The sequence below is a fragment of the Mustela lutreola genome, chromosome 11, assembly GCF_030435805.1.
Source record: "Mustela lutreola isolate mMusLut2 chromosome 11, mMusLut2.pri, whole genome shotgun sequence".
NCBI lineage: Eukaryota > Metazoa > Chordata > Mammalia > Carnivora > Mustelidae > Mustela > Mustela lutreola.
Window position 1 is genome coordinate 47,234,581 of NC_081300.1, and position 27,490 is coordinate 47,262,070.

At 41.9% G+C, this 27,490-nt stretch overlaps 1 long non-coding RNA gene across 2 annotated transcripts; it reads right to left on the minus strand.

The window, feature by feature from the left end:
- Positions 1-2,034: 2,034 nt before the first annotated feature.
- LOC131811184 (uncharacterized) lies at positions 2,035-27,409 on the minus strand. Of its 2 annotated transcripts, none has more exons than XR_009345844.1 (3): positions 27,010-27,408; positions 26,602-26,761; positions 2,035-2,291 (listed from the first exon to the last, which is right to left on the minus strand). It is a non-coding gene; the product is annotated as an uncharacterized LOC131811184 (long non-coding RNA). The 2 variants fall into 2 exon arrangements; XR_009345845.1 differs by lacking the exon at positions 2,035-2,291 and adding an exon at positions 23,251-23,691 and having other exon boundaries at positions 27,010-27,409.
- Between the last annotated feature and the right edge of the window lie 81 nt (positions 27,410-27,490).

The window sequence follows — 27,490 nt, forward strand, 5'->3', positions numbered from 1 at the left end:
TGGCTCCGTGGGTTAAAGCCTCTGCCTTCGGCTTGGGTCATGGTCTGGGGCTCCTGGGATCGAGCCCCGCATCACATCGGGCTCTCTGCTCAGCAGAGAGCCTGCTTCCTCCTCTCTCTCTCTCTGCCTGCCTCTCTGCCTACTTGTGATCTCTATCTGTCAGACAAATAAATAAAATCTTTTAAAAAAAACTTTTGTACTTCAAAGAACGCCATCAAAAAAGGTGTAGAGACAACCCAAAGGTGGAAGAAAATATTTGCAAAATCATATATCTGATAAGAGAGTCTTATCTAGATTAAAGTACTCTACTAAGCCATTAAAAGAATCAGATGACTGAAAAAGATTTTTTTGAATAGAGATTTCTTCAAAGAAGATATAAAAATTGGTCAATAAGCACATGGAAAGATGCTCAACCTCATTAGTCACCAAAGAAATGCAAATCAAAACCACAATGAGCACTTCACACCCACTAGGATGACTGTCATCAAAAAAACAAATAATTAGTGTAGGTGAAACTATGGAGAACGTGGAACCCTCATACATTGCTGGGGAGATGTAACATGGTGTAGACACTTTAGAAAACACTTTGGTAGTTCCTCAAAAATTTAAACATGATGTTACCATGTGTCCCATCCATTCCAGTCCTAAGTATCTACTCAAGAGCACGGAGCATCTACACAAAAAATTGTGCATTGATGTCCATAACAGCGTTTATAATGGCCCAAAAGTGAAAACAACAGAATGTTCACCAACTGATGAATGAATTAACAGAATGTGGTTTATCCATACATTGGAATATGATTCTGTCCTAAACACGAATGACGTTCCAGTATATACTATAACATAGGCGAACCTTGAAAACATTACACTAGGTGAAAGAAGCCGGACATGAAAGTCTACATACTGAATGGGGAGTAACTGCTTAGAGATAGATTTCCTTTTGCAATGATAAAAATGTTCTAGAATTAGTGCTAATGGATGTACAACCCTGTGAATATGCTAAAAAACACTGAATTGCTCACTTTAAAAGTGAATTTAGGGTATGTGACATATCTTTTTTTTCTATTTTTAACTTTTATTTTTTTTTATTTTTTTATAAACATAAAATGTATTTTTATCCCCAGGGGTACAGGTCTGTGAATTGCCAGGTTTACACACTTCACAGCACTCACCCTAGCACATACCCTCTCCAATGTCCATAACCCCACCCCACTGTGATTTATAACTTAAAGTGACTGTTATTTTAAAAGAATTTTGCAGAACCAAAATATATCGTAAATATAAAATGTACATACGGGCGCCTGGGTGGCTCAGTGGGTTAAAGCCTCTGCCTTCCGCTCAGGTCATGATCCCAGGGTCCTGGGATCGAGTCCCGCATCGGGCTCTCTGCTCGGCTGGGAGCCTGCTTCCTCCTCTCTCTCTGCCTGCTTCTCTGCCTACTTGTGATCTCTGTCAGTTAAATAAATAAATAAAAATATTTTAAAATAAATAAATAAATAAAATGTACATATGAATGTGTGCCTACGTGTGCACATGCACTTGTGTGTGTGAATGCAGACTCAAAGAGATTTTGAAAGTTATACAATGGAATGTTCAAGAATGGATAGATGGGATGGAGAGAAGGGACTTTTTTGTTTTGTTTTGTTTTGTTTTGTTTCATTCTTCCAATAATGAGCCTGTATGGCTTTGCCCTAGTAAGAACTTTCATATTTTAATAAGTCAGCTGGGGGCGCAGGGGTGGCTCAGTGGGTTAAGCCGCTGCCTTCGGCTCAGGTCATGATCTCAGGGTCCTGGGATCGAGTCCCGCATCGGGCTCTCTGCTCAGCAGGGAGCCTGCTTCCCTCTCTCTCTCTCTCTGACTGCCTCTCTGTCTACTTGTGATTTCTCTCTGTCAAATTAATAAATAAAATCTTTAAAAAAAAAAAAAAAGAAAAATAAGTCAGCTGAATGCATGCCAGTACTACCTGGAATGGTCCAGCCCAAGGTGGTATGGTCCTATCTTAGTCAACAAAAGAAGACTGAGAGAATGTGAGAAAGAGTTTACATCATTTTTATACAAGATTACTTAAAGGAAAATATCCAACAAATGACAAAGATTCCAAAATTATTGCATTACCATGCAAATGTAAAGCAAAATCTAAATTAAAGAAGCTGTTCTCCACCCAATCAGGAACTCTTCCACAACGCCTGGCCATTTCACCGAGATGTTCTGCCATCGGAATCCTCAGCATCAGAACGGACCAGCTATGGATTCAAATCAAGTCTTCTTCCTCACAGAGCTTCATATTTTCCTATAAAAGGCAACAATGAAGAGCATGGCTTGCGAATTTTCTTTCTTGTACAGGGACAGTTGTTCTCCTTGATATGTTTTATTACATTCCTCAATCAAAAGATAGATAATATCATTGATTTTACATGGTCATTGCTGTTTACGAAAAACTTGTAACATTACAGTGCATTTCCCCCTGAGAACAGCTTTGAAGATGACCAAATAAAACCTACATATCTGAGGCTTGTATTTGTTAGTTATATTTCTCAAGATTATGTATCTGGGATGCCTGGGTGCCCCAGAGGGGCACCGCCTTAGACTCAAGTCATGATCCTGGGGTCCTAGAATGGAGCCCTGTATGGGGCTCCCTGCTCAGAGGGTAATCTGTTTCTCCATCTCTCTCTGCTCCTCCTGTGTTCATGCTCTCTCTCTCTCTATCTATCAAATAAATAAATAAAATCTTTAAAAAAAAAAAAGATTATGTACCCAAAATGAACATCTCAGGAACACCTACCCTCACAGTCACAGATACCGGAGATATGATGAGATTAATGACACTTTGTCTAGGGAAGGGGAGAGAGGCTGCTCTGGAGTTTAAAGGGAGGCATGTACGAGCAAGTGCTTGTAAACATGAAGCAGAAGATTTAAGGCACACTGTGTTTTCATGGCAAGATGGGGCTGTTCTGTTCTAAGGGAGAAAGATGATGCTTGAGAAAATTAAATGTCTTGTTCGTGTTTTTTTTTTCTTTCTGCTTCAAGAAGCTCTTTCTTGTTATAATAAATTAGATCACAAAATATCTTCCATTAGCTACATTTTACTCTCCTAAAATAGATCTGGGATATGACCCAGTGCTTTGATGAGATCTGGGACAGGCATTTGCAAAATTGTCACTGATATGTCATTTAAAAAGAAATCCAGTCCCAGAAATTCTAGGCCTTTTTAGGAGTTTGGACCATCATTCCCATCATCTAGTACATGTCAAGTTCTGGGTTTTATTATGATGATGATGATTATTATTATGTTCAGTTAGCCAGCATATAGGACATCATTAGTTTTTGATGTAGTGTTCAGTGATTCATTAGTTACCAATAACACCCAGTGCTCATCACAACACGTGCCCTCCTTAATACCCATCACCCTAGGGGAACCTAGGTGGTTCAGTGGGTTGAAGCCTCTGCCTTTGACTCAGGTCATGATCCCAGGGTCCTGGGATCAAGACCCACATCGGGCTCTCTGCTCAGTGGGTAGTTGGCTTCCCTTCCTCTCTCTCTGCCTGCCTCTCTGCCTACTTGTGATCTCTGTCTAATAAATGAACAAAATCTTTTTTAAAAATACCCATCACCAGGGACGCCTGGGTGGCTCAGTTGGTTAAGCGGCTGCCTTCGGCTCAGGTCATGATCCCAGCATCCTGGGATCAAGTCCCACATCGGGCTCCTTGCTTGGCAGGGAGCCTGCTTCTCCCTCTGCCTCTGCCTGCCACTCTGTCTGCCTGTGCTTGCTCTCGCTTCTCTCTCTATGACAAATAAATAAATAAAATCTTAAAAAAAAAAATACACATCACCATATTACCCCCTGCCCCCACCCCTCTCTCCTCTGAAACCCTCAGTTTGTTTCCCAGGGAGCATAGTCTCTCATGGTCAATGCTTTCAGAGGGAGCATTGTCTCTCTCTGATTTCTCCCCCTTCAGATTTCCCTCCCTTCCCATATGGTCCTCCACGCTATTGCTTATGTTTCACATGAGTGAAATCATACGATAATTGTCTTTCTCTGCTTGACTTATTTCACTTAACATAATCCCCTCCAGTTCCATCCATGTGGATGCAAATGGTGGGTATTCATAGTTTCTGATGGCTGAATAATATTCCATTGTCTGTTTGTACCACATCTTCTTTATCCATTCATCTGTTGAAGGGCATCTCAGCTCCTTCCACAGTTTGGCTATTGTGGACATTACTGCTATGAACACTAGGGTGCATATGGCCCTTCTTTTCACTACATTTGTATCTTTGGGGTAAATATCCAGTAGTGCAATTGCTGAGTCATAGGGTAGCTGTTTTTAACATCTTGAGGAAAATCCATATTGTTTTTCCAGAGTGGCTGTACCAGCTTGCATTCCCACCAACAGTGTAAGAGGGCTCCTTACCAACATTTGATGTTTCCTCTTTTGTTATATTTTGCCATCCTAATTACTGTAATGTGATATCTCATTGTGGTTTTGATTTATATCTCCCTGATGGCTAGTGACAGTGAACATTTTATCATGTATCTGCTAGCCATTTGTATGTCTTCTTCGGAGAAGTATCTGTTCATATCTTCTGCCCATTTTTTGACTAGGTTATTTGTTTTTTGAGTGCTAAGTTTGAGAAGTTCCTTATATATCTTGGATACCAGCCCTTTATCTATAATGTCATTTGCAGATATCTTCTCCCATTCTATGGGCTACTTTTTAGTTTTGTTGACTGTTTCCTTTGCTGTGCAGAAGCTTTTTATCTTGATGAAGTCCCAAAGTCCATTTTTGCTTTTGTTTCACTTGCCTTTGGAGACATGTCTTGAAAAAAGTTACTGTAGCCAATGTCGAATAGTAACCTATTCGACAATTCATAGTAACCTATGTTCTCCTCTAAGATTTTGATGGATTCCTGTCTCACATTGAGGTCCTTCATCAATTTAGAGTTTATCTTTCTGTATGGTGTAAGGGAATGGTCTAGTTTCATTCTTCTACATGTAGCTGTCCAATTTTCCCAGCACCACTTATTGAAGACACTGTCTTTTCTTCCATTGGATATTTTTTCCGATTTGTCAGAGATTAGTTCACCATCGAGTTGAAGGTCCATTTCTGGAGTCTCTTTTCTGTTCTATTGGTCTATGTGTCTGTTTTCATGCCAATACCATGCTGTCTTGGTGATCACAGCTTTGTAATAGAACTTCAAGTCAGGCAATACGATGCCCCCAGCTTTGTTTTTCTTTTTCATCATTCCCTTAGTGATTCAAGGTCTTTTCTGGCTCCATACAAATTTTAGGATTGTTTGCTCCAGCTCTTTGGAAAATGCCAATGACATTTTAATATGGATGGCATTGAAAGTGTAAATTGCTCTGGGGAGGATAGACATTTAACAATGTTTATTCATCCAATCCATGAGCATGGAATGTTTTTCCATCTTTTTGTGTCTTCCTCAATCTCTTTCATAAGTGTTCTGTAGTTTCTTTACCTTTTTGGTTAGGTTTATTCCTGGTTATCTTGTGGTTTTTGTTGCTATTATGAAAGGAATCTATTCCTTAGTTTCTCTTTCTACAGTTTCTCTTTCTCTTATTAGTGTATGGAAAAGGAACTGATTTCTGTGCATTGAATTAGTATCCTGCCACATTGCTGAATTGCTATGAGTTCTAGTAATTTGAGAGTGGAGTCTTTAGGATTTTCCACATGAAGTATCATGTCATCTGTGAAGAGAGAGAGTTTGACTTTTTCTTTGCTGATTTGGATGCCTTTTATTTCTTTTTGTTGTCTGATTGTTGAGGCTACAACTTCTCACACTATGTTGAAAGATAGTGGTGAGAGTGGGCATCCCTGTTGTGTTCATGTTTTAAGAAAAGTAGGAATAGGGGCATCTGGGTGGCTCAGTCAGTTAAGATCTGCCTTCAATTCGTCATTATCCCGGGATCCTGGGACTGAGCCCTGCATGGGGCTCCCTGCTCAGTGGAGTGTCTGTTTCTCCCCCTCCCTCTGCCCCTGCTCCTGCTTGCTCTCTCTCAAATAAATACATAAAATCTTTTTTCTTTTTTAAGAGAAAGAAAGAAAAGTAGGAATTAATGAGCAGGACATAGTATTGCTGATGCCAAGTTCAAGTTCCTAGAAGGACTCTGGGAGGACAAAGGAAAAAGCTCCCAGGGGAGGCCAATCTGAAATATGAAGGCTATAGAAGGCTGGTACACAAGGAAGCCGCTGGGCTCCTTAGTCCTACAGGGGTGGGTGCAACAGACATGCATAGTTGGTTATGAACAAACCCAAAAGAACACAAGTGAATTTGGGGTTTGGCTGGCCTCCCAATGCTTCAGAAGTGATTCATGCATAGTTAAGTCCTTCAGATTTTAATATGGAAATGCAGCTCAACCACACCACTGTTGAAAAGAATTTCCCCAGAGTCCAGAACCTAAACATGTAAGGGTGATAAACTCCCTGTGTCTTGCCAAGGGCATCATCAAACTCAGTAATGTCCCTTTAGCACAGGGATGGGCTAACATCAGATTTGGGCTGATGCTCCCATAAGCAAAGCATGGGTTTTCTCCTTCTCCTTCCTTTATCCCCCCTTCCCTATGAGGCAACTTTGTCCTTCTGTCTTCCTAAACCCTCCTAGGAATATGAGCTGGGATCAGAGATCTTGGGTCCTGTCTAATATTGTTATTCTTCATTGAAGTGTATTATTAAATACAACCACTTGCCTTTGGCTCAGCTTAAGGGGAAGGTTGTAGTTTGCCTTTTCATCATCACTTCATGGAGAAAACAGCGATGTTGTTCTAGGCTAAGAGAGGCATATATATTACCAATAACAATGAAAAGAATACAAACAAAGCTGGAAAACAAAGGCATTTCTTACTTCTTGCAATATCACACACCTGGTGAGGCCTCCCCCTTAAAAGCCAGGGGCAATTAAATAATGAAGATAGTTCTGCCATCCAACTGGTTGATGTCATTGCAAACCCTATGATAGAAAGTATCTTATGAACCCAACTATCCCATCATTAAAAAAATATACATATGTATGTGTATGTGTCTGTGTGTGTGCACATACGTGAGTGTATGCCCTTTTATTACGCTTCTCTTATGACCTCCTGCTTTAAAAGAATTTCACTAACTGTACTTCTGTTATCTTTACTTTTCTTTGTATTTTTATTTTTAATTGAAGTACCGTTGACATACAACGTTATATTTTTTCAGGTGTGCAACTTAGTGATTGGACACCTACATTCATTAGGAAATGCTCACTGCAGCAAGTATTGTTACCATCCGTCACCATATAAAGTTATTAAAATATTATTGACAGCATTTCCTATGCTGGACCACTGCCCATTGTTTTTTTAAAGGATTTTATTTATTTATCAGAGAGAGAGAGAGAGGGAGAGAAAGCGAGCACAGGCAGACAGAATGGCAGGCAGAGGCAGAGGGAGAAGCAGGCTCCCTGCCAAGCAAGGAGCCCGATGTGGGACTCGATCCCAGGACGCTGGGATCATGACTGAGCTGAAGGCAGCTGCTTAACCAACTGAGCCACCCAGGCATCCCCCACTGCCTTTTTTTTTTTTTTCCCCACTGCCCATTTTTATTTGGAGATAAGAAGCGAAGCCAAGGTTCAGGGAGTGGCCCATGTCCTCATTATCATGAAATGGTCTCCAGAACCCAGCTGTCTGCCTGCACCAGATTCCAGCACACCTCACCCCCACTTCCCTTCACTGTGGGCCTGCCTGTTCCAGGCATGTGGCTCTAAGAGCTCCTCGGGAAATAATCATGCTCCCTCGTCATGTGGCTTGTGTCTGGCTCGTCCTCTGAGCTCAGAATCCCCAGCATTAAGCAAACCAGAGTCAGGATCTCAGTATCCAGTTCTGCTCACTGCAGGCAGATTCCAGCTTTGGTTGGAGCCCTGACACTGCTACCTCCCATTAGGGCACTCCCTGGTAGTTAGTTCTGCCAAAGACCCTATGAAGAATTCACATTCCAATCGCATGAGGTTCCACTCCAGGGCTCCCTTCACACACTCCAGGTTGACCTTTATGTGAAATATGCTGTTGGGCAGAGCCAGTAATTTTATACATTTGTTATTAAGGAAGAGGCCTTCTTTCCACCCCAGGTGTGTGTGATTACAGTAGTGCTAGGATAAAAAAAATTAGTACCTCTTCTTTATGAAATTCTTTCCTACCAGCTCAGAGCTAACCCTGAAAGGTAAGCCAGAAACCATCATTCTCATTTTGTTGATGAGTACAAATAAGCTAGTGGGTAGTTAAACCATCCATCCAGCCTGAGTGGAGATTTAAGGACTGGAACCTTCATTCTGTTGACATGAATTTAGCAATGTATCTGGCAGAGATTTTGAGTGAAAATCAGAAAGTAGACTCTACATACCCTCTTGGATCATTTTTACATTGGTGACCCTATGTTTTATGACTTGAATAGTCTCTATGACACTATATCACTACTGGGAAGTTTAAAATATGTCACCAGCGAGTATTTGAGCTCACTACATACACTTTGTTTCTGTGTTCAAAATACATCACCTTAGAGACATGTATTTGGTTAGAACTGGCCGGACAGACCCAGTAAATGGGCTATGTAACAAGACAGGAGGAAAACTCTTAAGGACAAAAGCTAATCCAAGGACTTTTTTTTCTTTGTGTCTTTAAGATCTCTATAGGAGTGCCTTATATAGAACAATAGGTAGGTAAATATTTGTCATAATCCTGAATTCATTTCACTTGAGCCCTAGAACATAGGTCTAATAAAAAAATTTTTAAAGTTTTTTAAAAATTTATTTGACAGAGAGAGAGAGATCGATCATAAGTAGGCAGAGAGGCAGGCAGAGGGGGAGCGGGAAGCAGGCTCCCCGCCAAGCAGAGAGTCTGATGCGGGGCTCAATCCCAGGGGCTCAATGCCCTCTGAGCCAAAGGCAGAGGCTCAACTCACTGAGCCACCCAGGTGCCCCAAATAATTTTTAAACCAAATCTATGGTCACTTAATACTTTTTTAAAAAAAAGATTTATTTATATATTTTAGAGAGCAAGCCCAAGAAGGAAGGGCAGCGGGAGAGAGAATCTCAAGCAGACTTCCTGCTGAGTGCAGAGCCAGAAGGGGGACCCCATCCCATGACTCATGACCCTGAGATCACAACCTGAGCTGAAATTAGTTGCTTAACTAACCGTGCCACCCAGGTGCCCCATCTGACCAATGCTGGGCAGTTCACAGAACAAATGGGGTGTGAACTTCAGTACTTCTTAAGAAGGCAGTGTGGACCCAGCCTACTCATTTCTATCAAGCTTTACTATGGATTTACAGAAGATCTAGTTTTGTTTATGGGGCTTACCAGTTATTGCCTTATCTCATAGAGTGTCTTTTTCATAGAAGTAAATTCCAAAGAGGATTCCAAGAATGGCTAGATAGCCAGGCCAATAAAACAACTGGAAAATGTGAGTAAACTACACGTGCAGCCCTGAGGAGATGGGAGGAGAGGTGAGAGGGACAGAGTCTGTGGTATGTAAGTAACAGGAAGAGATAGAGACAAGATACACCACAGACTCCTGAGCACTATCAAGATAATCTGGGCTGTTGTGATGGAAATGACTAGCTTCCTACCAAGGACTGGTGCTCGCTTTCCAAGGTGTAGAATCATTCTGAGAAGTGGTCCCTGCTCTGGGAATACATTTCCCAAGCTACGTGCATTCATCTAAATGGGGTCATAGGGCAGATTTGGAGCCAGTGAAAACTGAGGATAAATGGCCCATTGAAATCTCTTACATGATTTTTTTTTTTTTTTAATGTTTTATCTCTTCCTGGCTGGAGGCAAAGGACTCTAAGGCCCTAGGAGATGGCGGTCCACAACACCGGAAAGAGTCTGGGTGCCCCCTGGAAGGTTGCACTCTGCACCCCTGCATTGGGTTGTTGAGTAAATAAGAAACAGGTTTTTCATTAAATTAAGCCACCAAGGTTGGGGAGGCTATCTGGGAAAGTAGTTAGTATTATCTTAACTAGTACCTTAGATTGCACTGTTACTGTTGTAATATATTTACTATAGAGGAGAGCAAAAAGAAAACCTTCGTAATCAGTGCTCACTGAGAAGTAAGAGGCTAACCCAGGCCCTAAAACCAAGCTATTACTCGAGCCATGAATCTTGACCACCCTCCAGTTTTCTCAACTCACAGCCCAAGAAAGCTCATTATTTTATTTTAAAGTTATGTTGGGATATTGAATTGGGTTTATTTGGGTTTAGCTGGACTAATAATACTAGACACTTGTCTGCTGCTTGTGCTTTTCTATGCTTAACATTCTTTAAAGTATTCTCCTATTGATTCTGAAAGACAAAGTCCTTTCAGCTATTATAATAATAGCTAAAGAAAATAATGTCAGATCCTGAGAGGACAAGGCATCAGGCCAAAGAGGATCATTCTTAAGCCATAAAACTGAATAGAATTTGCCCTGATAACTTTCAGAGACACTTGGGACCCGTGACACTTTTTCTTCATTCAATTTCTCCCTTTTAGAATAGGAATGTCATCCAAGTTTGTTCTCTCACTGTATTTGAGAAGCCGATAACTTGTTGTCTGAGTTCACAAGGCCACAGATGAAAAGAGTTCCTGATATAGATGAGATTTGGGGTTTAGAGTTGACGCTGGAATGAGATAAGACTTTGGGGAGTATTGGGATGAAGTGAATATATTTTCATGTGAGAGGACAAGAGGGAAGACTGTTATTGGTTAAACTATGTTCTCTCCCAAAATTCAGAGGTTGAAGTCCTAACCCCCAGCCCCTCAGAAAATGGAAATGGGGTCATTGCAGACATAATTAGCTAAGATGATGTCCTGCTTGAGTACATTAGTGATTCCTCATGAACCACGCCTCTGAGAATTCCTGCCCTTGTGTTGCTCCTTTCTACACTGCTTCTGAGTTTGATCATGTGACTTGGCTTTGGCAAATGAGACAGTTGCAAGGAGATGCAAGGAGAGATTTGATAAGCACTTGTCATCTTAGAATTCTCCCTCTTGGAACCCAGATTCCACGCCACAAGGAAGTCCAACTGCCCTGCAGGAGAAAGGAGAGATGTAGAAAGAGATGTGAGACCACGCAAGGCACACTGTGAAGCTAGCTTTGTTATTACAGCCCATCAGATAAAGACACGTGCATCAGAGACCCCAGGTAAGACCAGCAGAACCACCTCGCTGATCCCAGCCCAGATTGCTGAATCATGACTAAAGCCATACAGATCCTCCTTGACTCACAACATGACTGCATCCCAATGTGACTGCATCATAAAGTCAAAAAGGCATTTAATATACTTAAAGTACTGAACACCGCAGCTTAGCCTAGTGTACCTTAAACGTGCTCAGAACATTTATGTTAGCCAATAGTTGGGCAAAATCAGCTGACACAGAGCCTGTCTTATAATAAAGAGTTGAATGGCTAATATAATTTACTGAATCCTGTACTGAAAGTAAGAAACAGAATGGTTGTCCAGAATGGTTGTGAATGTATCATTTGTTTCCCCTCACGATGGTGTGGTTGCCTGGGCGGATGTCGCTGCCACTGCCCAGCAAAACACGAGAGAATGGTACCTGCCCACCGCTAGCCCTGGAAAAGATCAGAATTCAAAATTCCAAGTACAGTTTCCTCTGAACGCATATCACTTTCACGCCATCATAAAGTCAAAAAATCCTAAGTCGAAACATTGTAAGTCAGGGACCATCTATAGTTGTTTTAAGTCCCTGTATTTTTTAAAAAATTTTATTTATTTATTTGACAGACAGAGATCACAAGTAGGCGGAGAAGCAGATGGGGGCGGGGGAGCAGGCTCCCCGCTGAGCAGAGAGCAGATCATGACCTGAGCCAAAGGCAGAGGCTTAACCGACTGAGCCACCCAGGCGCCCAAGTCCCTGTATTTTAAAGTGGTCTTTTATACACCAACAAACAACCACAACACCCAGAATCTTGTCTCTTCTTATTCATCAATAACACTAGTAAATATCACCTACTATTTGCATCTTCCATTCTTAAATGCCTGGAGTTAGCGTTAGCGTTTGAACTGAAATACAGAAACACTCTTTCCAATGAGGGTGAGGAAGTTTTTCCTTCAAGACACTAATAGGAAATTGAGATTTTAGAAAGTGACGTTTGTATTTTGAATATTTTTCTACGAAGTTAGTGTCTTTAAGATAAATTAAGTCAGTCTCTTCTTACTTTTTCTTTTCTGGTTTTTGCCTGTGGGTAAGTATCTAGGGAAAAGAAAAATTTGATCTCATGAGTTTCATGCCCTGTTTTTCGCTCTTGCCAAAATTCTCTGTTAACTTCATTCCAAGTTAAAAAAAAAAAAATATGAATATGCCTTCTGCCACGGCATCAAGAACAGTGCCAGAAAGGACAATTCTATAAAAATAGATTTCTGCATTCCGTATCTGTGTGAATCCACACAGTCACTCTTTTTGTAGCTGTCTTGTGAGTCATAGTTTTCCTCTAAAAGTAACTTTTTGACCATTTGTGATCCTTCCTTGTAAGCATAACCGTAGCCTCCTTCGTTCCCCTCAGCTTGGTGTTATACTTTATATTTCTTTCTTTCATTATTTATGTATCTTTCATAGGTTGGTCTTTGAAGGAAGGCTTTCTCCCTTATCCCTCAGGTGGGGAGAGAGTAGTTTACCTTGAAACAGAGTTTCTTTAAAAATCGTCATCAAGCATTGGAAATTCCACTAACATGATAAGCAAAAAGAAAAAAATGGAAAGAAACAGCAGCAAAAACTAGTTTTTCAGTTGTTGAGATGGCTTCAGAGTAGTCAAGCCTTGTTTAAACCAGTGTTTCTCGAAGTGTGGTGTGTGGACCAGTGCCAGTTCACAAACTGTTTGTAATGAAAAAAGTACAAAAAATGTTTATAAACTTTTTAGCAATTTGATATTGTCATGACTTCCAACTATGTGATCATTTTTCTCATAACCCAGTTTTATTGTACATTAAGAAATATTGGTCAACAATGGATTAGAATTTTTTTTAATGGTCTTTCTTCACAGATAGTTAAAGAGGCACTAGTCTAAATGACCTCTCTAAATGACCTCTCAGCCTAACGCCTAAAACAGGGCAGGACCCAGAGTGGGCAGTCAAAAAATATTTGTTGATTGGCTGATTGTTACTTGATGGATAATTTTTTTTTTTAAGATTTTGTTTATTTATTTGACAGAGATCACAAGTAGGCAGAGAGGCAGGCAGAGAGAGAGGAAGGGAAGCAGGCTCCCTGCTGAGCAGAGAGCCGGATGCAAGGTTCCATTTTAGAACCCTGGGATCATGACCTGAGCTGAAGGCAGAGGCTTTAATCCACTAAGCCACCCAGGTACCCCTTGATAGATAATTTCTAAACCTCTAGTTCTCCAACATTATGTTGTCTTTACTGTTCACTCAACTGTACATAAAAAAATATAAAGAGTCAAAGTTCCATAGTCTTTTTTAAAAGGGCATGAAATAACCTGCCTAATTCTCTTCGCTTCGTCTGAGTAATAATTGCACCCAGGTTTAGAGAACTCAAAAGAAATGACACATAGCTGGAGTTAAAATTAGCTTTCACTTAATCTATAATAGCACCTACTGATTTAGCTGGCTTTGAGCAGGGAGATGCGTGTAAGGTGTTGAACTCAACGTAAGGACTAAATCCATGACTCATTCATTCTGGAGACGAACTGCATCATTGGGTTATATCAGGTGAAACCCACTCCTTACACTTAGAACAGGAAGTCAGACTCCTTACAGTCATGTAGGTTCACAATTGCTCTCTACCCTAGAGAACCTTTAGGAGCCCAGCCTTCAGATTAAGGAGGCCTGAATGTGTAGCAGGAATTACATCCTGAATTCCTTCCCCGTGGCCCGTGAGCCTCAGGGCAGTCTTGCTCCTGGCTTTGCTCTGACATGCAGTCCCATTAACTGGGCTATTGCCTTTTTCCTGTGTGGTTTTAGGCCAGCCATTTCGTCTCTATGTGTTTGGATCCCTCATCTGGAAAACAAAAAAAGAAACGAGGACAAGGACACCATGAAGGTTAAAGGACACAATGTATGTGAGCATGTCTGCTGTAGGGCTGGACTGAGCCCCAGCTAGTGCTCAATAGCATTGTGCTTCACCTTGTCCCTGCTCCCTGACCACGCTCCCACCATGCAGTGTACCAGCGTTAAACCCACAGCCCATAGAGTTACAGACATGGGGTTAAGTCCCAGCTCCCCCATCGACTACCTTCTGTGACCCTGTGACTTTGGAACTCCTCTCAGTCTGTTTCTTCATCTGAAAAATTTTACCCTTGGCATGAGCTTTGTGCATATTGGATGAAGTCATCATTACAAAGGGTCTAATACAATGCCAGCTTGTAGTGTGCTTCTAATTTAGCAAGCTATTGTTATTTTTATGCCCCATTTTAGAAATAGTCTTGACTAATAGTCTTGTCTGAATTTCTGTCCAGGGTCCTCCCTGGGATTCTGGTTTCTCAGAACGTGGAAACCTTCCTTGCTCTTGGCATCGAACGCCAGTCCTTAGCAATTGAATTTCTGCTTCTACCTGCTGCACAATTTTTGCCTTGCCAGAGCCCCAGGGTCTTGGAGGGCCTTGTCAGGACTTAATGTAGAAGCTCTCAGTGCCCTAAGATCCTCTGGTTAGCTGGTCTACCTTGCCTACCGCCTACTGTCTGCCCCTAGCCTTGCAGGACACTGCACCAGCCTCTAGGCTTCTTTGTTTTCTGTGGAGAGCTCCCTGGATCCCTTCTCCCTCAGAGCCTGACTAGCCCCAGGAATAAGCCAGAGTAGACTGGCCCTTGGGCCACCTGCGGAGCCCAGCTCTAACAGGACTTACTATGGAACAGCTCAGGGCATTGATCCCATCCTGGGCTGGGCACATCACCATGGTATTAGAATGTTGGTACCAGATGAAAGACAGATGTCTAAGAACCACTCTGACTAGAAATCGTGCTTGATTGTGACTCTTCCCAGCAAATCTGCTTATATTTCTTTTTTTAGAAATCACATGGATTTCACCCCCATACCCTTCTACTTTCTGCTTGTGGTTCCTTCGTCAGCCTTGTTTCATTTGTTGTGGGAACTATGAATCCTACACTTGCACAGAATGCACCAAAGCTGACAGCGTCTAGTGAAGGGCTGTGATCTAAGCTCAGCTTGAGCTGCACCTCTTGGGGAGTGGGGAGTGGGAGAGGACATCCTGTGTACAAGGACAAGGTCCCTCAATTCCAGAACCACCACCCGCCCCTGCACACACACGCACACACACACCTCACACATATACATACAAGGAGCACCAACTGGTGTAAAATACATACAAGCACACATACAAATGGAGTCACAGACCCTTAGCAGTAATTTTCAGGACCCTCGTGCTCCTTCCAGCCCCATGTTGGGCCCAGTGATGAGAGGTCTTTGGGGAGTGGGTAGGAAGGCTCTGCTTTTGGCCATCATGGGACAATAAGGTAATGTCCTTTATTGTCCTTGATTGTTCCTGGTCCAATGGCCTCCCTTATAAACTAGAAGCACGTGCCTTATGTTCCATTAACTCCAAATCTCATGAGAAAAAAGAATACTAGAATCTTTGGTTCTATATCTGAGAAGCCTGTAGTTCCTCAGATAATCTGTGACCATTGATTCATTCATTCATTCAAAGGTATTCAGTGAGTACCTACTATGTGCTAGGGGGTGGACATGGCATTGGACTGAGAAAAGAATGAGACAAACACAGTTTCTGATTCCAGGTGGCTCCCGCTCTCACGCTCAGTCTCACTGAATTTCCTATAAGCCATCCTGCCTCTCAGCTGTAAGAAGCCCACCCAGGAACCCTCACCAAAATAATGAACCTCCTGCCACACTTGAGAGTTGCACCATTTTTAAGACACAGTTGGGCACATGACATCTAATGGCCAAACAAGGGCCTCCAAAGCCAAATGTGAATAAAAGACATTATATTCTGCATGTTCAACCATGGAGGGAGGTAATCTGTTTCCTCTGCAAACCAAATTAAACTTGAAGTCCAGTCTCGCTCCCGTGTAAGGCTGGGATAGACTGTCCATAGCATGGGAGTTCTCTAGTCCATTTTCCCTACAGACTGAACCCAGCTTTTTGGGGCTTCTCTAAAATGGCTTTGGTGCAATTAAAGATTAAGCGAAACAAGTGCCAACTTTGCAAATAATTTGAAACTAAGTCTGTGCGTATGTGTCTGCTACACTTTTACCCTTTATGGGTTTAGCAAGTGGATAAGAAAACGTAAGGAGTCAACAAAAGTACATTAAAAGACAACGCTCTCATGCGACCTCTCCACAACCCCAGTGGAATGCTAAAAACAACTCCAGTTAGGATGCATGTCTTCTGGGTGCATCCATAATAAAAAGCTTTTATCCCCCAGGGCCAGATCAGTGAGAGGGTACTTTCCAATTATTAACCTGACTGTCTTTAAATAAATGTTAGGCTCTGAGGGACGTGGGAGAGTTACACAAGCATGCTAAGCCTCCAAATGAAAACCAAACACTTCAGACAAAAATCTAGGCATCTGGCTAGGGGGTGAGAGCTGCGGGGCTGGCCTCTCCACCACAGGGTTTAGTCCACTGGGTCACAGAGGAGGCTCCCTGCCTTGTAGAGCTCACAGTTCACCATGAGTTTTAGCTCATGCAACTAACTGCAAGTATTTGATGGAACTCTGCCAAAGGCAACTGGCCCCCAGGAAAGCATCAGCAAACCCTATCGTGGAAGGGAGGGAAACCTAACATTTTGTGATGTCACTATGATGAATAATAAATGCAAAGATGTGAGAGTGTACCAAAAAGCAAAGTATAAAAACGGCCTGGGTGGCTCTCAGCTTCTCGGGGGGAAAGTGGGGCCATTTTGTGAAGTTCCTCTATGTCAGCGTGGCTCTCCTCTCTCTGGGGAAAAGAGGTACAGTGGAATCTTCATGCAAAGACAAGCCAGGACCAGGACTCCAAGCACCACTCGACCTAAGGCAACATTCAGATGCCCCACGCGGGAGGAAAGAAAGAGTGCTTTGGCAACAACGCAGGGCACAACTTTATTAATTCGTCAATGAACACTAGAAAAATGTTAGCAAATGAGATCCCAAACAACATTCTTTTCAGAAAATACCATAAAGAAAAATAGATTGTCAAAGGAGGAATCTCTTAAGAAATGGATTCAGAGGAAATATAGCTTAATCAACAGAAGTATCTACATTATGTTAAGTACATTGAAAAGACCCTGCAAAGTAGATACAGCCTACCAACAGCGTCCCTGGCATCCTTCAATATCAGATTCAAAAATTTTTTAAAGATTTATTTACTTATTTTAGAGGGAGAGAGAGAGAATGAGTGAGGAGGGGGAGGAACAAAGGGAGAGGGAGAGCAAGACCAAGCTAAGCCCAGAGCCCAACGCAGGGCTCAGTTTCACGACCCTGAGATCACGACCTTAGCTGAAACCAAGAGTCCATCATTTAACTGATTAAGCCACCCAGGTGCCCCCAGTCTAAACGTTTTTAAAATTATTTTCATCAGAGTAAGAATGGCATTAATTTTTTTCCCTTTTTTAAATTAAGATAATATTGACATAATCTTATATTAATTTCAGGTGTTCAATGTTATGAATCAATATTTGCATAGATTGCAAAATGATTACCACACTAGTCCAGTTGATACCCATCACCTTACATAGTTACAAATCTTTTTTCTCCTGATGAGAACTTTGAAGATCTACTCCTAGCTACTTCCAAATATGCAGTACACTGTTATGAACTAGAGCCATCCCACAGTACATTACATCCCCATGACTTATTCATTTTACAACTGGAAATCTGTACCTTTTGGCCCACTTCACCTATTTTACCTGCCCCAGCTGCTGGCAACCACCAATCTATATATCTATGAGCTTTGTTTTAGTTTGGTTTGGGTTGGTTGGTTTTTAGATTTCACATATAAGTGAGGTCATACAGTATTTATCTTACCCTGTCTGATTTATTTCACTTAGAATAATGCCCTCAAGCTTCATTCATGTTGACACAAATGGCAAGATTTCATTCTTCTTTATGGGTAAGTAATATTCCAGTGTGTGTGTGTACATGTGTATGATATGTTCTTTGTCCATTCACCTGCTGATGGACATTTAGGAGATCTCCATGTCTTGGCTATCATAAGTAATGCTGCAATGAACAGGGTGCACATGAATGTTTCCAACTTAGTGTTTTGATTTCCTTCAGATGAATACCAGAAGTGCAATTGCCAGATCATATGGTAGTTCTATTTTAAATTTTTTGACAAACCTCCGTATTGTTTTTCACAGTGCTTTCTCAAATTTACATTCCCACCAAAAGTGCACAAGGTTTTTTTTTCCCCACATCCTCACTAACAGTTATTATTTCTTATCATTTTGATACCAGCCATTCTACGGGGTGTGAGGTGACATCTCATCATGGTTTTGACCTGCATTTCCCTGATGATTAATTATGTTGAGCATCTTTTCATGTACCTGTTGGCCAGCTCTATGTCTTCTTTGGAAAAATGTCTATTCAGATCTTCTGCCCATTTTTTATTTTTTTAAAGATTTTATTTATTTATTTGAGATAGAGTAAGTGAGAGAGAGAGAGAGAGCACCAGGACTCCACATCCCCACCAACATGAGTTGGTGGGGGTGTGGAGGGGCAGAGGGAGAAGAAGAAGCAGGCTCTCCTGAGCAAGGAGCCCAATTTGGGACTCGGTTCCAGGACCCTGGGATCATGACCTGAGCTGAAGGCAGCCACTTAACTGACTGAGCCACCCAGGCTTCCCTCTTCTGTCCATTTTTTAATCAGATTGTTTGGTTTTTATTTTCAGTTGTATGAGTTCTTTATATACTTGGATATTAGCCCCTTATCAGATACATGACTTGCAAAAATGTTCTCCCATTCAGTAGACTGAAGAATGGCCTTGATTTTAGATTATTTTCCATTCACACATGCACTGATTCATTCAACTAATGTATTTTTTAAGATTTTATTTTTGTTTATTTATTTGATAGAGAGAGATCACAAGTAGCAGAGAGGCAGGCAGAGAGAGAGAGAGGAGGAAGCGGGCTCCCCACCGAGGAGAGAGCCTGATGTGGGACTCAATCTCAGGATCCCAAGATCATGACCGGAGCTGAAGGCAGTGGCTTAACCCACTGAGCCACCCAGGTGCCCTCAACTAATACTTTTGACATAGTCATAGTAATATCAATAATAGCACCTAGAACTTAATGGGCCCAGTGCTACATGTTTTATATGCATTAATTTAATCATCACAACAATCCAATAAGGAAGATTATATTATTATCTCCATTTTACAGATGAGGAAACCAAAGTGTAGAGAAATTAGTATTAGGGTAAAGCATACAAAACTGCTGGTATTTGCCAAATTTGATGTGCTAAATGGCAATTTCATGATTTTGACCTGGAAAATTGGCAATTTCTTACAGCTCAACCCAAAAACTTTCCCAGGATTAGGAAGTTAGTAGGAGATCCAAACTCCTGCTCTTACCAATCATTAGTATCACTTAGTATGTGCCAGAAACCATGAAAGGTTCTAGGAATACAAGGGTGAGTGGATTTATTTTGATGGATGTTAGTCATCTATACATTGTGCTTTTAAGACATGCCTAGTAACATTTTATACTTCTTTCTATTTATTTTCCTTCCCCTAGGCTCCATGTCAAATAAGACAAATTAATGGGTTCTGTTATAAGTGTTGTTCAATTTAGAGTAACAATGCACTAGGATGTTCAAAAATCGCTTGGTTTTTTTTGGCAGGTTAGTTTTTGCTGTTGTCACTACTGATCAAGTCATTTTAGTTTCCCTTGGTCTTCTCTGAAACACATCCAGCTCAAGTTCAAGACAAACATCATGGTCTTAGGCACATCCCACTTGAATGTGTTGGGACAAAAATTGTGTACTTGTGTCTTGGAGTAGTTCTGCTCTTCCCTTCCTAGGGTTCATAAGAAAAAGTTCAGGAATATAAAATTCATAAGGCCAACTATGAGCAGTACCTGGTTTCTACAAATATTCCCTCTGTCCCATGACATAATAATGCCTCCCTCCTCCTGATGATCAAGGTCAATTACTTGATCACTGTCAGGATGGTGACTCATCTTCTCACCTGATGCCTCTAGACACTTGTGCTCATCATGCCAGCACTGGGGAGGCCAATGATAGAGGATGGTTGATGTCAACTGGTTGATGTCAACTCAGTCATTTTGTCTATTTGGTCATTTAGTGCCTCTTTTATGGTGAATTCTCTTCACTGAGAATTAGCATGTAACACAAAACTCTTCACATTTTCTGCTTACTCCAACATGTTCATCCACAGACCTCTACTCCAGAGCTCTTTCTCCCACATTTTCCAGTCTAACTCCTTCCTCAGTTCTGAGCACAGGCCAAGCCACTGCCCTCTGCCCATGAGTCATGTATAGTCTAACCTTGGGCCACTTCTTTCTATACAAAGTGGAAGACCACGTCTTCCACCTGAAGTTCTGTTTTTCCAGCCACCATCAAGTCCTAAGTGGGACTATTGGGTAGCCACCATCCAGTTTCAGCCTACACTGGTATCTATCCCCCCCCGCCCATTGCAACAGGCAAGCCACTAACCAAGCTCTAGCTTTTCCCTTCTCTATCACATTGTCCTAAGGGCTTGCCACAAACAGCAAGTGTGAACTGAAAGAGAGGTGCTGCTGACCTGCTCGTGCAGGTTTGCTTGTGTCCTCTGATCTGCTCAGGCTTGACCCCAGATAGGTCACTCCCTTCTCATGGTAGGTCGTTTCTAGGCCCACCAACCTTAGGACAGAACCTAGTTCAGGATGGAAAGTTCCAGCCATGTGGCCACTTGATGTCCATGGTCAAGCACTCTGTCTACCAGGGCTCAGTAGCATCCTGCTATGTGTTTTTCCTGTGCTCTATCTACCTCCTGGCTGTGAGGGTATTTAAGTTCATGTCAGGCTTCAGAACTATTATAAGCAGAGAGTTCTAACTCCTTGTTCTACTGTTGTTTACATGATTTAACCTCACACTTAAGCTAACTCCATCCCAGGTACCCGCTGGAGAATAAGCCTCAAACTGAGCCACTTGATGACTCAAGGAGAACAGTAGTTAGGCAGGACCACCCAAGGGTCAGGAGTGCACCCATTCTCCTGGAAGCCAGCCCAGCAGATGCAGTCCATAAACTGCACTATGTTGAGGTTTCCTGAAGTCCTTTGACGTTAGGTTGTCAGTTTATATAAAGGACTGTCCCCAAAACAGTTCCATGAAATTCACTGATGCACTTGCCATTAAGATGTTATTGAGGAACAGAAAGTTAAAAATAGAACTACCCTATGATCTGGCAATTGCACTGCTAGGTATTTGCCCCAAGGATACAAAAATGCAGATTTGAAAGGATTTATGCACCCCTGTGTTTACACAGCATTATCAACAAAAGCCAAACTATGGAAAGAGCCCAAATGTCCATTGACTGATGAATAGAGAAGGAGGATGGGGTACATATGCACAATGGAATATTACTCAGGCATCAAGAAGGATGAAATCCTGCCATATGCAATGATGTGGATGGAGCTGGAGTGTATTATACTAAGCAAAACAAATCAGACAGAGAAAGACAAATACCATATGATTTGACTCACATACGGAATTTAAGACACAAAGCAGATGAACATAGGGAGAAGGGAGAAAAAGAGAGAGAGAGAGGGAAACAAACCATAAGAGACTCTTGGAGATAGAGAACAAACAGAGGGCTCATGGACGGAGGTGGGCGGGGGGAGGGCAAGATGGCTGATGGGTATAAAGGAGGACACTTGTTGTGATGAGCACTGGTTCTTATATGTAAGTGACAAATCACTGAGTTCTACTCATGAAACCAATACTGCAGTTTGTTAAATAACTAGAATTTAAATAAAAATTTGAAGGAAAAAAATGATTGAGGAAACTGTGCATTGTTCTATATGGTTCACTTTTCTCTGCAATAGCTGGCCTTCTATCATGCAAGTGGATAGTTTTGATCTTCTGGACACTGAAGAATCACAAAAATGATCCTATCCCTCTTCAGCATTGGTTGCTAAAAAGCAAGTGTGTGTCCTTCCTGCTTCCCTTTTTATGTTTTCCCTCATTCTTGGCTTTCTGTTATCTTTCCCATTTTCAATTTTCTCCAACCCATTTTAAAATTTCTTATTTTATTAATACCTTGTTTTATTCAATATATTTATTTAAGAGAATTTAAGCATTGTCTGGCGGGGTTATAAAATAGCAAACAGATACATAGGAAGCTTAGTGGCTATAAAGTCTGCTTGCAGAGAATCATTGGGAGCTTTGAGAAAAATCTCAAATAATTTAACCATTCTGATGGAAGTATAAAATTGGCATAGCATTTCTGAAAAGCAATTTGTGCTTAGGAATTAGCAGTTTTCACAATTATTTCGTATGTTATGACTCTGGAGTCCCAGAAATGTATCCTAAGGAAATAATAAGAAATGTGGATAAAATTTAGATATCAAATAATTATTAGCACTATTTTTAATCACAAAAACTAAAAGAAACTTATACTAAAGAGAAAGGTCTTATAATAGGAGAAAGGACCAAAAAGTGTTGTAATAGGAGAAATGCTAAATAAATTACAGTATAGCTAATTTTAAATGTAGGATTTTCTAAGAATTTTTAATGCCAGAGGAAAATGCTCACATGATCATGTTTAATAATAATAATAATAAATGCAAGCATGCTTACTTCCAGTTATGTTACTATATGCTTAAGAAAAGATTAGGGGTGTATCCAACCCCTGATGACTCTGGGAAATTGTATTATGGGTCATTGTTTTCTTCTATTCTCCCTCCTTTTTGTATTCTGGGCTGGTAATTGGGAAAAAATTTATTTGACTAGCTAAAACTTCCATCTTAAGAATATTTATTGAGTAGACAGGCAAGGATATTGCCTATCAAAGGCAATAATCAAAATCTATATGTATCATTTAAGATTTAGTTATAAGTTGGGATATTGCCTGTGAAAGGCAGCGATATTAGGGTACCTGGGTGGCTCAGTAGGTTAGGCCTCTGCCTTCAGCTCAGGTCATGATCCCAGGGTCCTGGGATTGAGTCCCATATCAGGCTCTCTGCTCAGCAGGGAGCCTGCTTCCCCTCTCTTTCTCTGCCTGCCTCTCTGCCTACTTGTGATTTCTCTGTCAAATAAATAAATAAAATCTTTAAAAAAAAAAAATCTATGTGTACCACTTGCATACAGTGCTCCTGTCCCTTCTCAGAGCACCCTATCAGCAATTCTTTTATTTTGAGGGATATTATCTATAACCTTAAGGTTGCAAAATGCAGAACCAGAAACTTCATTCTGACATTTACTCAAACATTTGCGTACAAACACAGTAAAACAGCATAATGGAGAGAGAAGTTCTACTCCCTTTGCCTGGGTTCAAATATCACTTTCCATACTTCTATTCCTTGTGATCATGAACAAGTTCTGCATCCACTCTGAGTCTCAATTTCATCATCAATAATAAATTTCAAAGGAGGTTGGAATAGGAATAAAATCAATGACACATTCAAAATGCTAGCACATAATGAGCACAGATCAATGTGGGAGACGTTCTTGGCCCCTTGTGCCCCCATCCCTTGTTTCCATTCTCACTCTGTATCAGAATACTTGCAACAGAAAGTGGCTTACAAACCTAAAAACAAACAAACAAAAAACAATATATAGGTACACAGGCATGTCTATACCACATGACATAATGATGTAATCAGATGCTTACATTTACTTATAATGACTTTCCAGAATATAATATTAAATGTTTTTCATTTATATTTGACATTTCAGAATAAGGACTAAATATATCGTACATAAATATATAGCACAAAGGCATAGATATGATAAATGCACATATGTAATATGATATATATGCTATGGGTGAGACTAATAAAAACATATTGATGACTCAAAACCTCCCCCGCAAAAAACCAAAACAACAACAACAAAAGGAAGTGCCTTGCACAGTGAGAAGTCCAGGAACAGGGCAGCCCCCATTTGTCAACACAGACCTTGGTGACACCAGCTCTTTGTCCTGCCACCCTCAAGGAATAGCTCCCCTCATGGTCACAAGGTGGCTGTAGCATTCTAGGCATCATATCCATGCAGGAGAGTGTCCCAAGCAAGAGAGGACCTTCTCCAGGATCTCTCTCTTAGAAGTAAGGAAACCTTTCTTAGAATTCCCCAGCACACCTCCTCTCAGTCTCAGAGGTCAGGATTTGTCACATGCCTACCCTAATCCAGATACTACCACCAGCCTAGAGCAGAGAGCTTTGGACAGCAAAGGGGACTGGGCCCCCCTGAAGTACAACCTAAGGTGGAATCTGGTAGATGCCTGAGCAAAATTAGTGTTCAGCTAGGGGAAAGGAAAGGGACCACGGATGCCAGGGCAGATTATTCAATGTTGTGTTGTTACACTGTAGATTGCATGAAGCCTCGTCTATTGTAAATCCCAAGAAATGAGACTGAGCTAACCAGCTGGGAGATGTGGTTGGGGGAGGCACACAGGGAATGCAGAGAAGGCAAGTTGTCCAGAGTAGACTCTTCATCACGGTGAAGAGGCCTGATCACAAAAGAGAGGAGGGAGAGGGCTCAGGAGAACCAGTCTGACCTATGTCACAGTGTTATCTAGAGCAAGTTCTGCTGGAGCATAAACTGGGACAGGTGTCCCATCAGGAGCAAATGCAGGACAGTCTGCGCTGGTATGAGCAGACAGTGACAACAAATATGGCCTCATCGGAGATGAACACTGATGTCTGGGCATATTTCTGAGCATGGGGATATGGAGAACCCAATCCCTTGACTCTCCTATTGAACAGTTCCTAGACGTTGGCCACCGACCGTATCTCCAGTTGTGAACTAGCCCCTGAAGAAAATAAAAAGATACAGTAGAAGACCAGGGTCTGCTTTGAAGAATTTCAACTCTGCTGGAGGAGTCAAAAGGAACCCAAGGGGGGTCTAGAGCAACACCCAAGGCTATGGAAGCAGGAGCTCAGCAAAGCTGGAAGAGAGATGGCTGCGGGGCGTGGGAGGGGGCTTGAGCTGGGAACAACCCCTGGGAGAGCCAGGGTCTGAGTTAGGGCAGACAGAAGAGGAGGGAGAGATGAGAGCCATATGGATGGAAGGGAGGTTGATGACAAGGAGACGCTCTGATAAGTATGGAGACACTCTGGTGGGTCGTGAGAAATTATTTGGATAAAGAGAACAGAGTCATGGGGATTTAATTTCATGTGTTAGGACTGTTAGGTTTTGGGAGAGGGCCTCTGTAGATGGAGTCGCCTGGTGACGATTATGAGGGTGCTGTTCTATTTGGAGTCTTTATTGTGAAACGGACTTAGCCAGGTGTGTGGCTGATCTACAGGCACATTCTTTCCTGTGACTTTGACAAGAATCCCATCAGCAGCCTGGCCAGGACTCACTGCCAAAACCAACTTTGAGCAGCAAGTGTGGCAGTAAAAAGGAAACAGGCTTTGGAGCCAGATGAACTTCATTAAAGGTCTAGCGCCATCGTTCATTAGCAAATACCTTCATCTCTCAGAACCTTAGTTTTTAGGCTGTGCAATGGGCATAATACCTACCCTACAGACAGCACTCAAAATATATTCTCTTCCCTCCTTTTGCTTAACAAAACTCTTTTTTTTAAAAAGATTTTATTTTTTTTTTAAAGATTTTATTTATTTATTTGACAGAGAGAGATTACAAGTAGGCTGAGAGGCAGGCAGAGAGAGAGAGAGAAGGAAGCAGGCTCCCTGCTGAGCAGAGAGCCCGATGCAGGACTCGATCCCAGGACCCTGGGATCATGACCTGAGCCAAAGGCAGCGGCTTGACCCACTGAGCCACCCAGGCGCCCCGCTTAACAAAACTCTTAAAGCAAAACCTCCCGTGCTCAATCTTATCTAATAATGTTGCATGGCAATGTCAAAACTGTTTCATCCATTAACACCAAAGGCAGGGAAAAGTTTCGAGTCTTTCTTGATTTAACTTGAAATTCTCTACCAAATTTTGGAATGTTCTTATTTTAAAATTAAGCACAAAGTGGGGAGCCTGGGTAGCTTAGTTGGTTAAGCAGCCGACTCCTGGTTTCAGCTCAGGTCATGATCTCAGGATGGTGGGTTGGAGCCCCACACTGGCCTCCATGCTCAGCACAGTCTGCTTAAGATTCTCTGCCTCTCCTTCTTCCTCTGCCCCTACCCCTTGCCTGTGCACTCTTTCTCTCTCTCTCTCAAAAAAATAAATAAAATCTTTAAAACAAATTAAGAACAAAATAATATGATTTATCTACAACAGATAAATATTTTGATTTGATCCTGAACTTTTATTTGTTGTTTTATTTTTTCTACTTTTGAAATAAGTATTCATTATCAGTTCAACTGGGAAGAAGGAAGGAAGCGCGGAGAGGTGAGCAGAAAATGAGTAGATTCTTATAGTATGAGCGTATGAGACATCTACTTTTACTTTAGCATTTGAATTCTCTAAAAAGGCTATTATTGCCTTTTTATACTTAAAAAATATTTTTTAACTTAAAAAATGCGATTCTCCCACTTTTACTTACCCCAAACCATCCCTGGGCGAGCAATAAGGTCATATGCATGAGGAAGGGAGGAACAGCTCCTGAGCTTTTCCAGCTTTGAGGCAAAAGGTCTTAAGGGGGAGGCGGCTGGTGTCATCCTAGTGGGATGTCCTTGAGTAACATTCCCAATTTTGCCCTCCACCTTTGAAAAGGAAAATACCACATATCACCCATTCAGTCAAAAAACGTGTTTCCCAGCTCTTTCCCAGGAGGAAAACGTAACAAACAAAACAAAACAAAAATACATTATTAGAAAATAAAAGGAAGAGAAAGAAAAGAAAACCTAAAACGACTAAAATAAAAATGAAAATAACTATTTGGAAGGGTGGAAGGAGGATGGGTGAATTTTTTCCTCCTGTTCCATCCGCATCACCAACGTCTGTGCTGTACCGAGGGCTGGGAGTCCTCTGATGCAGACCGCGCTCTTTTGGAAGATGTGAGAGGGGCGGGTGCGTAGTGCGTATATGCGGATGTGAGTATGGGAGTATTCTGTGTGATTCGTGTGTGTGTGTGTGTGTGTGTGTGTGTGTGTGTGTGTAACAGGAATGCGGAGGAAAGTGGAAAGCGTGGAGAGGGCGGGTGCGTGGACGCCAGTGTGTTGAACGCGGAGAATGTGCGCAGCGTGGCGCGTACACTGGTGTGTGTGTGTGTGAGGCTGCGGATGTGTGAGCAATGTGGTGTGTTTGTGTGCGTGCAGAGTCCGCAAAACACCAGCGGAGTACTGCGTGTGCGGGGTAGGCGAGCGGCGGGCCGGAGCGGGAGGGTGCGTGCGCGCGCGGGGCACAGTAGGCCCACTCCCCAGGGCCCCGGCGGCCCCGCCTCCGCCCCGCCCCGCCCCCGGTGGTCCCGCCCCCGCCCTCCCCGCGTGGCC